Source organism: Octodon degus, unplaced genomic scaffold (assembly GCF_000260255.1).
Source record: "Octodon degus isolate 3935 unplaced genomic scaffold, OctDeg1.0 scaffold00031, whole genome shotgun sequence".
NCBI lineage: Eukaryota > Metazoa > Chordata > Mammalia > Rodentia > Octodontidae > Octodon > Octodon degus.
In genome coordinates, this window is record NW_004524607.1 from 16,368,378 (window position 1) to 16,381,487 (window position 13,110).

Sequence of the window (13,110 nt, forward strand, 5' to 3'; positions counted from 1 at the left end):
AGCTTGTTCTAAGTAGGTGCTTTAGACCACTGAGCCATCTCACCAGCCCAGTAAGATCTTTTTAAACTTTCTGAGCAGAAAAAAAGGTAGCTGTGTATTTATGAATGCAGAGTTGGATGCTTTGCTACATGCCAAGTACCACAACCATTGAGTGTCTGATTACAGCAAAACACTGAGAACCTAAGATCTAGCTCTTACATGTGAGTTTAATGGATGTTTGTGTTTGACTCCCTTTTGCTTGCAAATTGTTTTTTGCCACCTTGTTTCCAAATCCTCTCTCCTCCTTTTTTCTCTTTTTACAACTTGATGCCAAATGTAGTGTTGCATGTGTGTAATACCAGTGTTATGGTAGGCTGTGGCAGCAAGAGGATTCCAAGTTCAAACCCAGCCTCAATTTAGCAAGACCTTATTTCAAAAAAATAAAAGGCCTGGTTTGTAGTTCAGTCTGAAGTCCTTGGGTTCAATTCCCAGTACTGGGAAAAAAAACCCTGGTGCAATCAATTAAAGAGGCATCTGTTTTCCCTTTACTCTTCAAATCTTCACTCTTCATTGAGAGCTACATAGTATTTGTATGAAAAACTTCCTTACAGGGCTGGTGAGATAGCTCAGCAGACTAAGTGCCTGCTTTGGCAAATGCAGAGAGTAGGGCTCCATTCCTGGTCCCCTGTGCCACGTGGGCCCTGCCCCTGGGGTGCTCTAAGCCAGAGAAGGCGTCCGAGCGTGGTGGCACATACCTGTAATCCCAGCGCTGGTGAGGCTGAAAACAGGAGGATCAGTAGGAATCCCAGCTGTATAGTGAGGCCCTGTACCAAAAACATAAATGAAAAAAATCTTACAAAAGATAAACTTAAGATCAACTTGGCCTGTTTTTGAGTTTCTTGGTACAATTTAGATATACATAATGATCACATTCATCATAGGGAACTTGTATCTGTACATAGTAAATTTTTTTTTTTAATGTATTTGGTACAGGGTTTTACAGAGTCTCACTGTGTAGATTGGACTTTGTCGTGATTCTCTTTTCAGCCTCCCAAGCGCTAGTATTACAGGCACTCGCCACCAGGCTCAGTCTCAATTGCAGTCTCAGCGTGCGCCAGGGGCACGCAGAGGTTGAACCCCAGCTGCTGCACTCTGCCTAAGTAGGCGCTTTAGTCCCCTGAGCTATCTAGCTGGCCCTATGATAAATCTTAGATCTTTTTTTCCTCACTCTCCTTCCCTCTCCAACCCATTACCCTCCCCCTCCCCTTTATTTTTAGGGAAGGGTCTACTGGGTGTTCAAGGTCTTACTACTAGATCACATTCTAGTGATCCAACTGTTTACAGCCTCCCAGGAGCTGGGTGCGCACCACCATGCCCAGTCTCAGTTGCCATCTCAGCGCGCCCTGGGGGTGGGGCCAGCACGGCAGGCCTGGGGATTGAACCCCTGGCCCCTGCACCTGCTTGCAGGTTACCCTTCTTATTTACAAAGCTTTGTTTCTATTTTGTCCTTTTTCATTTTTTTCCTTCCACCCCCTCTCCCAGTTTGCTTCCTATTTCACAATATCTATTTCATATATTTCAGTTCTTATTTACCCTAGCAGTTTCTTACACTAGAAAGACAATGCCTTTTTCTGAAATAATAATATTGCTTTCTTGGAACACAGGAAGACTTTCTTTTTAGTACTGGAAATTGAATCCAGGACTTTTGCACTGAGCCTGCACCCTGAATCTTTTTAGTTTAAGGCAGGATCTCACTAAGCACTTGCTAAGGCAGGGCTTGGACTTAGCCACAATCCTCCTGCCTCAGCCTTACAAAGTACTGGAATTGTAGGTGTATGCCATTCCTGTAGCTGATAGTTTTTGAGTAGATTGTAGTTATTTTAGCACATTGTTTTTTTATTTTTATGATGTAGCTAACCAAAAGGGTACGTGCATAGAAGGCAAAAGGCTTGGATTCAAGTCTCAGTATTCCCCTCAATATTTGGCACATAACTGTGAAAGGTTTCTGGTCACAGTACTGGGAGAATGGAATTCTCCTATTAACTATATATTGCATTCAGTTTGTTGAGGGGGAGTGGACTTGACTTGTTTTCCATTTTCCTGTCTGCCCGTTGTTTGCTCAGCAATCAGAAAATAAATAAGCCAGGTGTGGTGGTGCCCACCTGTAATCCCAGTGGGAGGCTGAGGCAAGAGGACTGCCATGAATTAGAGGCCATTCTAGGCTACATAGTTCAAGTCCAGCCTTGAATACATACCAAGAAGAAAAAGGATAAGAGGAAAAGGAAGGGGAAAGGGAAAGGAAGAAAGAAAAAAATACTCTGGGGAGATAGCTCAGTAGTCTAAGTGCCTGTCTGGCAAGTACAAGACCCTAGTTTGATCCCCAGCACTGTATGTTGTGCTGGCCCCAGATTCCTGGGCATGCTGTGCTGGCCGCTGTAACCGGGCATGGTGGTGCACACTTGTAATCCCAGTGCTGGGGAGGCTGAAAACAGGAGGATCACTACAGTCTGAGATATTTAATGAGAGCTTGTACCAAATACATAGAAAAAAAGAGACAAATAATAGCCAGGCCTGGTTAAAAGATACCTGTGATCCTTAGTTGAGAGGCTGAGGCAGGAGGATCACCAAGTTTGAGCGCTGTCTAGGCATCTTAGTGACTTAACAAGACCCCATATCAAAGTAAAGTGTCCGGGGATGTAACTCAGTTGGAGAGCTCTTGCTCGGTATGTAGGATACCCTGAGTTCAATCCCTAGTGCCACACACACATAAAAATTGGTACATGTGGAATTCCAGCTTCTGCTGTGTGAAAGATTCTTAACTAGGTGTCTTCCTTTGATTCCAAGTAAATACTGTAGATTTGAATTGAGTATATCCTATATTTTTGTCTTTCTCCTATTCTTTGAATCTGTCAGACTATAGAAAGGTTCTGGGAGGTCAAACTTGGACCCCAGCTCCTTTTTCAGTCACCCTGGGGATTGGACCAAGGCCCTTCACACTCACCTAAATCCCTAGCACTCTGTAATTTTATTCTGAGTCAGGGTCTTGATAAGTTAAGTGGCCCAGGCTGGGCTTGAACTCTGTCCTCCTGCCTCTGCCTGCCAGAGTGCTGAGATTACAGGTGTGGATCACCATGCCCAGGTCGCTCTTCCTTTTTTTTTAAAATAAGATTTGCTTCATTTATGTGGTGAATATTATACCAAAACTGACTTCTGTTTTTCTGTCAGCTTCCTGTCAGAAGCAGACTGAGCGAGTCTTTCAACCAAAGAAGTGGGAGAAGGTCGGATTCACCTTTCCGAGCTGACCTCCATTACAGGTGACTCTGGCACTTTGCTCCTTGGCCTTGTAGTAGATGGTGGCTTTGGTTTTGATTTGTTGGGAGGCAAAAGAATTCAGAAAAAAGCATGAAACCGCCAGATTTGTTGTAAATGAGAGTGATGGCGACTACGGCACCTGCCCAGGGTTTAAATCCTGTGGTCGCCGTCCCTTCCTCTCTCAGTGGGCAAAACACGTAACCTGTCCCATAGTCTGAGTGTGTGGATGCAGTCAGATACTCACATGACTAAAGAAACTTTTTTTAAAAAATGTAATGTTTATTTTTGAAGCTATGGGAACATTTGTGCATGAGACAGGGTCTTGCTGTGTAGATCTGGTTGGCCTTGAACTCACTATGCAGCCTAGGCTGGCCACAAACTCTTGGGGGATCTTCTCGCCTCAGCCTCCTGAGTGCTGGGCCTCCAGGCGTGCGCTACCATACCCGGCTGTTGTTTTGCTTTCTGGTACTAAGGAGTGAAGCAGAGGTTGTCTCAAGGAGCTACATCTCTAGCCTTTGCTATTTTTTATTTTGAGACAGGGTCTCACTAAGTAGCTGTTTTACCCAGGTTGGTGAGAGTCTCTTGCCTCAGCCTTCCAGAGTTCTGGGATTGCACACATTTAGGTACTCAGTTGCATGTTGTGTTATTTATTTATTTATGTACTCGAAATCGAACTCAGGACTTCATCCTTGCTAGGCAGGTGCTGCACCGCTGAGCTGTATCCCCAGGCCTATGTTGTGTTTTAAACTGACAGATGGAGTTACATGTGTTTGAGAAGGCCTAAAAATCACTTGATGAAGTGACTTTTATTAGCCTAAGAAAATTTCCTTTCAATGGAGCAGTCTCACTTCCCTATGAAGGTGAATCAGAAGCAGGGCCTAGCGGGTAGGGTGCTACTGTGGGACTGACGGCGTGCATGGAGAGGATGTCTGTAACTGCTTAATTTGGGGCTGGAGAGTAGCTGTGTCTGTGCATGCGAAGCTCACATTTGCCACAAGAGGGCGCAACGTGCTTACATAGGGAAGTTGCATCTTCTGGAAACCCTTAAGGTTTTTTTTTGGCTATTTTGGTATATTCAAGTTCTTAAGCAAAATAAATGTAAACATGTTGGACTTAATCTACACCAGTGTAATCTTAACCTCAGTGAATATAAAGTGGAAAACCTTGCAAGATCATAACTCTTGGCTGGATATGGTGGTACATGCCTGTTATCCCAGTACTTGGGAGGCTGAGGCAGGAGGATCAGTTCAAGGCCAGCCTGATCCTGTCTCAGACAAAAAAAAAAAAAAAAAAGTTATAGGGCCGGCCAAATAGCTCAGCGGATTAAAGTGCCTGCAAGCAGGCACAGCAGCCAGGGGTTTCATCCCTTGGCCTGCGGTGCCGCCCCCACTCACCCCCAGCGTGCTGAGACAGCAATTGAGACTGGGCGTGGTAGCATGCCTGTAATTCCAGCTCTTGGGAGGCTGTAAACAGGTGTAACACATAGTGATCTAGTAGTTGGATCTAGTGGTGAGACCCTGAACACCCTGTAGACCCTTCCCTAAAATGCAAAAAAAAAAAAGTCCCAACTTTTATATAGTATCTGGTGATTTAAATCAAAAAGACACCTGGGTTTGAAAAAGATAAAATGTGAACTTTCTTGTTTTTATTTTTACATTATCATTATGATTTTCAGTGCTGGGGATCAGGCCCAGGGCCTTGTGTATGCTGAGCAGTGTTCCATCACCGAGTACCCCAATCCATTGTATTTATTTATTTTGCAGTACTGGGAATTGTACCCACAGTCAGAACTACATGCCAGACTCTTTTGTATTTTTCAGACAAGGTCCCACTAAGTTGCTAAATTCCCTAGCTGGACTTGAATTTATAATCTTCCTGCTTCAGCCTCCCAGAGTACTGGGATTACAGGCATGTACCACCACAACCATTTTATTTTATTTTATTTAGCCAGGGTCTTACTATATAGTGCAGGCTGACCTTGCACTTGCTTATGTCATTCAGGCTAGCCTCAAACTCATAGTAACTCTCCTACTTCAGCCTCCCAAGTGCTGGCTGGGATCACAGGTTTGAGCTACCACGCCTGGCCACTCCCAGCTCTTTAAACAGAATTTTGAATGACTTTAAGTAAGACAAATTTAGACCACATGCACAAGAGCAGTAGTGTTTAGAGTTAGTTTGCTAGCATTTTCCCTTCTGCTCAAGGAGGTGCACAGCTTCTCAGTGCTGTGGGCCTCAGCTGACATAGGTCCTTATAGGATGGTTTGCCTTTGTGGGTTCAGGGGGGTCATGGTGAGCCCCTCCTGCACCCCCTCTTTTCATGAGAGTCACCTGGAGAATTGCTAAGGAAAATCTGGCAGAGAACAAATTGATTTTTCACTACAGAAGTCACAATTTTACATTTATTTTGTGGCTTATAACAAAATATTGTTAAAGTATAGGAATCTATTACAAGCCTGGGAACTGCTGCTGTTCTATAACATTGGTGAATGGTTGCCCTTTCTGATGCATTTTTATGGGAGATCTATCAGGGAAAATTTTTAAATACATGGAGGTAGTAGAGCATATATAAATTTCTTGCAAGCTATTGCATGCCTCAGAGATGTTTTGAGTACCATGTGGGACTTTATTATAATAAAGCAGCATGTTTGAGTAAACTCCGGGCTTTGTCTTCAGTAGATATTTCTGTTGTGAACAAATCACTCTCAGATATTTTTAAGGTAACAAAACCTGGTATGAGTTTTTATAGAACTCATATCTTGCTGTTATATAATCCCAGCCCTCTGAGAGGCTGAGGTAAGAGGATTGCGAGTTGAAACCCAGCCTGAGCAACCTAGCAACTTAGGAAGACCCTACCTCACAATAAAAAATAAAAAGAGGGCTGGGGATATAGCTCAGTGTGAAGGTACTACACACACACACACACACACACACACACACACGCACGCACACACAGCGTTGTTACACTATCAAACTTCTATCTTGTGTCCACATTTCCAATCCTTTATCATTTTATGTTTGGAAACTTCAAGCTTCGCTTTTCTACTTCTTTGTAAAATATGTGATAGGCTGGTGACCTGTGGTGACCCTAATGTTTAAAGCTCATGTCCGTCCGTCCTTCCTTCCTTCCTTCCTTCCTTCCTTCCTTCCTTCCTTCCTTCCTCCCTCCCTCCCTCCCTCCCTCCCTCTCTCTTTCTTTCTTTCTTGTCCCAGGGGTTGAATTCAGAGTTGGGCACACGCTAGGCTCAGTACCACTGAGACATGTCCCCCACCTTCATATAATCCTTATATTTTAATTCTCATGGCTTTCTCCATGTTGACTGCTCAGTTAAGATAGTTTTATGGTATTTAATTTTTATTTATTTTTTGTATTTTAGGGAAGGGTCTACAGAGTGTTCAAGGTCTCACTACTAGATCGGGCTCGTGGTGATCCGCCTGTTTATAGCCTCCCAAGAGCTGGATTTATAGGCGTGCGCCACTATGCCATCTCAGCCTGCCTCGGGGGCAGGGCCGGCACAGCAGGCCCAGAGATTGAACCCCTGGCCCTCACTATGTAGATCAGGCTGAGTTCAAACTCAGTGATCCTCCTGCCTCAGCATCCCAAGTGCTGGGATTACAGGCCAGCACCGCCATCCCCTACCAAGAGAGTTTTATTAAACAGAGAAATTGAGAAGAATACCATAAGAACATTTCATCTGCCATCATGGGCCTGACGTCTTAAAAGTTCATATTGGCTACTATACTAGCTTTTAAACCCATGGGACTGTTTAAATTTTATGTTAATTTTTTTAAATTGACAAGTAAAAGCTATATATACTTACTGACTAAAACAATTTGCATGTAAATTACATGAAAATTTAAAATTCAGCAGGCACTTTAATCTGCTGAGCTATTTGGCTGGCTCTTTAGCCAGGGTAATTTAGCAAATTAACAAGAGTCAAAAGTCTTGGGCTGGCCAGATCGCTAGGCAGACTAAAGTGCCTGATTAGGCAGAGTGCAGTGGCAGGGGTTCAGTCCCCTGCGTGCGGTGCCAGTCTGTCCCCAGGGCGTGCTGAGAAGGCAATTGAGCCTGGGCGTGGTGGGGAGCACCTGTAACCCCAGCACTTGGGAGGCTGGAAACAGGAGAATCACTAGGAGTCCGATCTATGTAGTGAGACCCTGTAGACCCTGTACTAAAATTAAAAAAAAAAAATAAATCTTTAAGAACATAAATTTAAAAAAAGAAAAAAGAGGAGTAGGGAAGGAGGCTTAGTGCCTGCTTGGCAAGTATAAGGACCCCCAGTACCATATGTCACACTGGTCCTAGGACCCCAGGCACGTCATGCTGGCCACTAGAACCAGGTGTGGTGGCACACATCTGTAATCCCAGTGCTAGGGAGGCTGAGACAGGAGGATCATGAGTCGAAGCTGTGTAGCGAGACCCTATACCAAATAAATAAAAGATTTTTTAAAAATTAAAAAGCAAGCGCAGGGTCCTGAGTTCAATCCCTGATACTGCAAAAAAGAAAAAGAAAAAGAAAAAAAGTAAAAAGGGCTAGGGTATAACTTAGTGCAAAGGCCCTGGACTCCATCTTCAATACTGCAAAACAAAACAAAAAACAGACGAACGAATAATAAAAAATAAAATTTAGTTCCTCTCTCACATTCGCCACATTTTGAATACTCAATAGCTGCTTGCAGCTGGTGGCGATGGTACAGTAGGGGTGCAGGTAGAGAGTGCAGATTCCTATCATAGCAGCAAGCTCTCCTGGACAACAGTGGCTTAGCCTCATCTAGATATACTGGGGACAGTTTCACCTCCTCCGGGGATTAACTCTTTTAAGTGCTGGGTCCCTGTTCAGGGTCAGCAGGGGCTTCGCCTCCAAGCTCCTGCGTCTCTGCCGATAGCTGCTGCAGCAGGGACTTTGCAGGATAGGCGAGTGGATACCTTCCGCACACTCCCCAAGATATATGCTCAGGTTTAAAGCTTGGCCTTGGCTCTGGTGATGAGAGGAGGCAGCTCATCACATTGGGGATGATCCCTGAGAACGTTCTGTGCTGTCCCCTCTCCAAAGCCACTGGGGGCCTCCGGAAGTGATGGCAGATGCCTGAGGCCTGGGGCGTCTGTGGAAGCATCTGTCCCCCTGGAACGGCGGCTACACTGAGAAGCCCTTGAACACTGTCCAGATCCGGACTGGATTTGGCCTCCTCCTCACTGCCTCCAACACTGCCTCTTTCCCCCAAAATAGGATTTGGAACTCATTTTCCCAGTGACATAATGCATCTTACAGTCACAGGCAGGAAGTGAATGCCTTCATCCAAGGCCTGTGAAATTCTCTGGAAATGGGCTGGGCAGGGTATTCCTTCTCCACCCTAGATGATACTCTTAGATGTAAAAGCAGAGTGTGCTCTTTTAAAACTGTCCTGCAAAAGAAATTAGGTGGGCAGTGTGTTGGTAGGTAGAAGAGGACCAGGAAGAGGGGGAGGGGGAGAGGGAAAAGGAGGGGGAGGGAAAGGAGGAAGAGGAGGAAGAGGAGAAGGAGGAGGAGGAGGAAGCAGAGGAGGAGGAGGAGGAATTTTAGGCTGGCTAGAGTTGGATGCTCTCAGGTGCTTTGGCTTCATAAAGAACAGCCACATATTAATAATGATGCTTCCTGTCCACTCAGACATTGAAGTAGGCTCCATGGGGCTCATAAAACTGGGGAGACACACTCATTTCCTGCAAGTGATTAGGGCAGGCGACACAGTTGGCAGGGGTGATTTTGGTTTTCCAGAGGATGTCTCTATTTCATTGTGACTGTGTGCCAGATTCTGCAGAAAACCAGATGAGTGAGACAGTACTTGATCTCAAACACCCACAGGTCTGGGAAGTAAGCTGGCCCTTCGGCTATCATGATCATGTGCTCCAGGGTTGGTATCAAGATGGTTCTCAGGAGCTAAGAGAGGTCCTGTGCTTTAAGTGACTCCTGACACCCACCGGCTCTCAGAGTACTTCTGGTGGCTCCTGTGGGCCTTACCTCTCAGGAGCCTTTTAAGCCTTGGCTAACTGGCTCACAGAGGTTCCTGGAGGAGCTACATTATGCTGGCCAGGTCCATGCCAGGATTTGAGGTTTGCAAGATAAGTGTCTCGGTCTAGCGGCATCCTGGAGAGGTGCAGGTGCCCTTCCCTACTGGGGCAGGCAGCTCGGCACTGGGCATCACTTGTCCTTCTGGTGAGCAGGCTCAGGCACCCACATCCTACCTGGTCATAGCTAAGCCCAAACGCTCCTTTCTGCCCTGTATGCACAGACACACAAGGAATCTGGAGTTGTCACCCACCTTGCTCAGGAGCCATAGTGGCCCTGATGGACCCCTGCATGCACCATCCAGGTGGGGCTCCTTCTCTCAGTGACTGGGCCCTTGCTCAGCCCTGCCTCCCTGAGTCCCAGCCCCAGCTTTCCCTGCTCTTTGATTTTGAGTCAAAGAAAGAATCTTATCACCACAACCCAACTGTTTACAACAAATGAAATGGGGAAGCAGCCTGAGAATAAGAAACTAAGAGCTGGGTTTTGTTTTGCTGCTTGAAAGTAATTCATTTTAAGTTCATTGTAAGCAAAACCCCAGCTCCTTAAGATGACAAACAGAGAAAATCCACATTAATTGGATTTGCTATTAAGTGGGTGTTTTTGTACCAATTTGAACAGCAAATTATGGGGAGGATTCAGAGGGAAAATGAAACTGTTTTAGGCAGTGGTGACAGGGGACCATTCAGCGCTTCTGCTCTGGCTGCCTGGGGAAGTTGAAGCCCTGTATGCTTTTTCTGGAGGCTTCCCAGGCTGCACAGACAGTCTGGCTCCTTGGGGCCCCGGGCTCCCCCGGGAGCAGCCTCTCCTCCTCCTTCTTTCAGGAGTTCGGGAAGTTGAACCCTGGGCTTTCACACTGAACTATATCCTCACTCCTTTCGTAAATTTCTTATTTCGAAACAGGATTTCACTAAGTTGTCCAGGCTAGGCCTGAACTTGTGATCCTCTTGCCTCATGGACCACCCCACCCCCACCCCATCTTGAGCCTTTTTTTTTTTTTTTTCTCTCTCTGCTCATTTTGGGATGTAGCCTGCTCTTCCTTTAGTCCAAGCTTCCAGCACCAACCTTAGTTTTTTTAGTTTTTTAAGACATGTCTCACGATGTAGTTCAGGCTGGCCTTGAACACACAGTAATCCTCCTGCCTCAGCATCCTGAGTGCTGGAGTATAGTCGTGCACCACCACAACCAGTTCAGTCTCAGTTTTTTATAACAATCCTCTCATAAACGCTACTTTAATCCCTTCTGAGATCAGAACCCCAGGCGACTCAAAGGACCCTCTCCCCCACACACACACTGTGTTCTATTTCTTGAGAGTTCCACCTCCTCCAACTGCTGTTACCCTGTTACCCAGTGCATGGGCCCTTGTGGAACAAACCACATTCAAATAGCATGTGCTCATTTTATCATGGTATGGTAAGAAAGTTAAGGATATAATAAATGTGCTGAGGTCTTGCTATGTAGAGCTCTATGGCCCCAGGCTTCCTTTCTGACTTGGTTTTGGAAAGTTAGTCTCTCCCTCCCTCTTTCCCTTCCTCCCCCCTCTTCTTCTGTCCCTCTATCCTTCTCTCCCTTTCTCCCTTCCTTCCTCCTCCCCCCCTCTTTTTTTGAGGATAGGGCTCCTCTGTCCTCTTCCCACTCTGTTTCCCAATTTATAGGTGTTTACTCTCCATTGTGAACCAAAAGTTTGTATCCTCTAATCCATGTGTTGAAGCCCTGACCCTCAATGTGAAGGTGCTTGGAGATGGGGCCTAGGGGGCTCTGGGGTGAGGTCCTGAGGATGAGATTGGTGTCCTTCCAGGTGGAGGGAGAGACCCTGCTTGCTCACCCTCTCTGCAGTGTGATGACCCAGCAGAAGGAAGACCTCCACGAGCCAGGAGAAGGCCCTCATTGGGGCCCCGAATCTGCCAGCCCCTTGACCTTGGAATTGCCAGCAGCAGAAGTGAGAAGTGAGTGTCTTCCTTCAAACCAATAGTCTGTGACATTTAGTCGTAACAGCTGGAACAGACTAAGACCTCCCTCCAGCCCCTCTGGAGAGTTCTCTGATCACAATGTCTCTAGGCCCATGGTTGCCATCTCAAAGAACAGGATGCCTAAAGGATCCTTTTATGACCCGATGACCTCCAGGAGGTACAGCCTCTTAATCACTCTACCTCTAATCAGGAATATTACCTTTGAGACCCAGCCTCCCACATAGGCCCCTTGGGGACAAGCCATGTCCAAGCCATAGCATGGGAGTTGCCACACCAAAGTCAAGACCATCCATGCCTACTTTGTTGCCATCAAGACCTATGTGGGCTAATCACAAAGAAAAATAGTCAATAGACTTGGGGGATGAGTTTCAACTGACCACTTGCCAGCAGATAATTAAATGTCTAACCATGGGTTTTTGTTTTGTTGTACTGTTCATGGTACTGACAGTTGAACCTAGGGCCTTCACATGGAGATACATTCCTACCCTTTTTCAAAATTTTAAGGTTTTATTTTGGTTGTACCAGGGATTGAACTCAGGCCCCTGAACTTGCCAGGCAAGCACTTATTCTACTGAACTATCTCCCTGGCCCCCCTTGTTACTGTTTTTGTGGTGCTGGGGATTGAACCCAGGGCCCTGTACATGCAAGGCAAGCGTTCTGCCACTGAATCACACCCCAGGCTCCAGTGTTTTATTTTGCTTTGTTTTTTTTTTTTTTTTTTTTTTTTTTTTTTTTTAGTGTTTTTTAGTGTGTGTGTGTGGCCAGCTCAGCCCACCAGGGGGCGGGCTGGCTGGCATGTGGTGCTGGGGGATCGAACCGAGGTCCCTGTGCTTTGCCAAGCTTGTTCTAAGTAGGTGCTTTAGACCACTGAGCCATCTCTCCAGCCCTATTTTGCTTTGTTTTTGAGATAGGGTCTCACTATGCAGCCCAGGCTGGACTTGCACTCATGGCAATCCTACTGCTTCAGCCTCTCAAGTGCTGGGTTTACAGGTGTGCCCTACCATGCCTGGCAGCTTTTTAAGTGTTGAGACAGGATCTCAATGTTTCCCCTGGTAGGGCTTGACCTGCTATCCTCCTGTCTCATCTTCTTTTAGTGCCAGAATGGCAGATGTGCACCACCATGGACAGCCAAGCATAGTTTTCTTATTTCCAAAATCCAGACTCTACCATGTCATGTCCCTCCCAGATTTGATACGAGGCTTCAGAGGATGGAGTGCCATTGTCATGGTGGATGCCAAACTAATTTAGTTTCATTTCTTTCTCTAACTAGGAGGAACAAAATGACATTTTCAAGCTTATTTGAATGCAAAGCACTCGGGGAGAGGAAATGTAGACTGCTGTACTCATCCGCTTGTTCAGTAAGAATGCAGAATAACATATAGACAAATCAGTAACTGGCTCACGGGAAGAGATAGCCACCAGGGACATGCAAATCACATCCATGAGGCTGGCTGTAATCAGAGACATAATAAGTGTTGGAGAGGATGTGGATAAATTGGAACTCTCAGCAAAACTGTGCAGCTGCATTACAAACCGTTTGGTAATTTCTCAAATAGTTAAGTATAAGATTTGCCATATGACATAGCCTTTGTAGGTATATTCTCAAGATAATTAAAAACATTTCTGCTGTGCATGGTGACATGCTCCTGTAATCCTAACACTCTGGGAGGCGGAAGCTGGAGAATGTCAAGTTTGAGACCAGGCTGAGCAACTTAATGACTTATGGAGACCTGGTCTCAAAAAGTAAAAATGTGCCAGGGATGTAGCTCAGTGTGAAGGTGCTGGTTTCAAATTCAGTTCCTAGTACCACT

At 45.8% G+C, this 13,110-nt stretch overlaps 1 long non-coding RNA gene across 1 annotated transcript in view; it reads left to right on the forward strand.

The window, feature by feature from the left end:
* The window catches only part of LOC111816384, a 13,642-nt gene extending 888 nt beyond the window's left edge, over positions 1-12,754 (forward strand). Inside the window, exons 2-4 of the long non-coding RNA XR_002820790.1 lie at positions 3,205-3,293; positions 11,128-11,275; positions 12,570-12,754. This is a non-coding gene — a long non-coding RNA (uncharacterized LOC111816384). The remainder of the gene's footprint in view (positions 1-3,204; positions 3,294-11,127; positions 11,276-12,569) is intronic.
* The last annotated feature ends 356 nt before the right edge of the window (positions 12,755-13,110 follow it).